The following is a 3,245-nucleotide window of genomic DNA, read 5'->3' on the forward strand; positions in this document are numbered from 1 at the left end:
TAAAAATCACAAAGAGCAGAGGTCCCAGAACTGATCCCTGTGGAACCCCACTGGTCACCAAGCTCCAGGCTGAATACTTGCCATCTACCACCACCCTCTGTCTTCTATGGGCCAGTCAATTCTGTATCCAGACAGACAGGTTTCCTTGTATCCCATGCCTCCTTACTTTCTGAATGAGCCTACCACGAGGAACCTTATCAAATGTATTGCTAAAATCCATATATAACACATCCACTGCTCTGCCTTCATCAATGTGTTTTGTCACATCCTCAAAGAATTCAATAAGGTTTGTAAGGCATGACCTGCCCCTCACAAAACCATGCTGACTATCTCTAATCAGACTATGGTGTTCCAAGTAATCATAAATCCTGTCTCTCAAAATCCTCTTCAATAATGTGCCCACTACTGACATAAGATTGACTGGTCTGTAATTCCCAGGGTTATCCCTATTCCCTTTCTTGAACAAGGGAATAACATTTGCCACCCTCCAATCATCTGGCACTACTCCAGTGGACAGTGACGATGCAAAGATCATCGTCAAAGGGACAGCAATCTCTTTCCTCACCTTCCTGTAGTAACCCAGGGTATATCCCATCTGGCCCAGGGGATTTATCTATCCTTATGTTTTTCAAACTTTTAGGACACATAGATTATCACCAAAGGCGTAGCAATCTCTTTCCTCACCTTCCTGTAGTAACCCAGGGTATATCCCATCTGGCCCAGGGGATTTATCTATCCTGTTTTTTTCAAACTTTTCCGTACATCCTCCTTCCTAACGTCAACCTGTTTGAGCATATCAGTCTGTTTCACGCTGTCCTCAGAAATGTCAAGGTCCCTCTCAGTAGTGAATACTGAAGCAAAGTATTTATTAATGACCTCCCCTATCTCCTCTGACTCTAGGCGCAAGTTCCCTCCACTATCCCTGATTGGCCCTACCCTCACTCTGGCCATCCTCTTGTTCTTCACATAAGTGTAGAATACCTCAGGATTTTCCTTAATCCTATCCACCAAGGCTTTTTCATGCCCCCTTCTAGCTCTCCTAAGACCATTCCTAAGTTCCTTCCTGTCTACCTTGTAACCCTCTAGAGCCCTGTCTAATCCTTGCCTCCTCAACCTTAAGTAAGCTTCCTCTCGACTGGATGTTCCACATCCCTTGTCACCCAAGATTCCTTCACCCTACCATCCCTTCCCTGCCTCAGTGGGACAAACCTGTCCAGCTCTGTCAGCAGGTGCTTCTAAAACAACCTCCACATTTCTGTTGTACGTTTCCCTGAGAACATCTGTTCCCAATTTAGGCTCCCCAGCTCCTGCCTAATGGCATTCTAATCCCCCCCCTCCCCAATTAAATACATTCCCCTACCGTCTGGTCCTATCCCTCTCCATGACTATAGTAAAGGTCAGGGAGTTGTGATCACTATCACCGAAATGCTCTCCCTCCGAGAGATCTGACACCTGACCTGGTTCGTTGCCAAGCACCAAATCCAATATGGCCTCCCCTCTACCCGGCCTATCTCCATGTTGACTCAGGAACCCTTCTGGGACACACCTGACAAAATCTGCTCCATCCAAACTATTCGCACGAAGCAGGTTCCAATCAATGTTAGGGAAGTTGAAGTCACCCATGACAACAACCTGGGGGGCTCTGTAGAAAATTCCCAATAAAGTGACTGCTCCTTTCCTGTTTCTGACTTTCACCCATACGGACTCGGTCAACAAAAATCAATGTTAGGGAAGTTGAAGTCACCCATGACAACAACCTGGGGGCTCTGTAGAAAATTCCCAATAAAGTGACTGCTCCTTTCCTGTTTCTGACTTTCACCCATATGGACTCAGTCAACAAATCCCCCTCTCCCACCTCCCTTTCTGCAGCTGTGATACTATCCCTGATGAACAATGCCACTCCACCTCCCTCCCTATTCCTTTTGAACCATCTAAATCCCGGAACATCGGACAACCATTCCTGCCTCTGTGATATCCAAGTCTCCATAATGACCACCACATCGTAGCTCCAAGTACTGATTCATGCTCTAGTTCATCAATCTTATTCCTGACACTTCTTGCATTAAAATAGACGCACTTCAACCCATCACACTGACTGTACCTTGGTCCTATCAACTGTCTATCCTTCCTTACAGACTCTCTGCACACCGTATCTGCCTGTTCACCAGCTACCCCCATCCTCTGATCCATAGCTCCAGTTCCCATCCCCCTGCCAAACTAGTTTAAACCCTCCCAAAGTGCTCTAGTAAACCTCCTGCCCAGGATATTGGTACCCATCCAGTTCACGTGCAACCCATCCTCATTGTACAGATCCCACCTTCCCCAGAAGGTATCCCAATGATCCACATGTCTGAATCCGTCTTTCCTACACCAGCTCTGCGGCCATGTGTTCAGCTGCACTCACTGTCTGTTCCTAGCCTCATTTGCCTGTGGCAGTGGTAACAATCCTGAGATTTCTACTTTGCTTGTCCTCCCTTTTAGCTTCAACCTAACTCCCTATATTCTCTTTTCAGGTCCTCATCCCTTTTCCTAGCTGTGTCGTTGGTACCGATGTGTACCATGACTTCTGGCTGCTCACACTCCCCCTTAGGAATCCTGTAGACTTGCTGCAAGACATTCCTGACCCTGGCACCCGGGAGCTAGCATACCATCCGGGAGTCTCGTTCACGACCATAGAATCTCCGTCTGCTCCTCTAACCATTGAATCTCCTATCACTATCGCTCTCCTATTCTCCCCCTTCCCTTCTGAGTCACAGAGCCAGGCTCAGTGCCAGAGATCTGGCCGCTGTGACTTTCTCCTGGTAGGCCGTCCCCCTAACAGTATCCAAAGAGGAATACTTATTATTGATGGGAACGTCCACAGGGAATTCCTGCACTGTCTGCCTGTCCTCTTTCCCTCTCCTGATGGTCACACAGCTACCTCTAACCTGTAACCTAAGTGTGACGGCCTCCCTATAGCGTTATCACCCTCTCAGCCTCCCGAGTGATTGGAGATTTATCCAGCTCCAGTTCCAGTTCCCCAACGCGGTCTGTGAGGGGCCGGATTTGGGTGCACATCCCACAGGTGAAGTCAGCAGGGACACTAGCTTCCCTCCCACACCCTGCAGGAGGAGCATGACCTAACCTCCATCCCCTCTGCTCTAAACTGCCAAAAGAGATTTTTTTTAAAAAACTCCTTACCTTACCTTGTCAACCCCTCCATAGAGAGTGTGTTTGTTTGGTTCGAGGAGGAGGGAGGGGTTGGA

The sequence above is a fragment of the Chiloscyllium plagiosum genome, unplaced genomic scaffold (assembly GCF_004010195.1).
Source record: "Chiloscyllium plagiosum isolate BGI_BamShark_2017 unplaced genomic scaffold, ASM401019v2 scaf_7789, whole genome shotgun sequence".
In the NCBI taxonomy this organism is placed as follows: Eukaryota; Metazoa; Chordata; class Chondrichthyes; order Orectolobiformes; family Hemiscylliidae; genus Chiloscyllium; species Chiloscyllium plagiosum.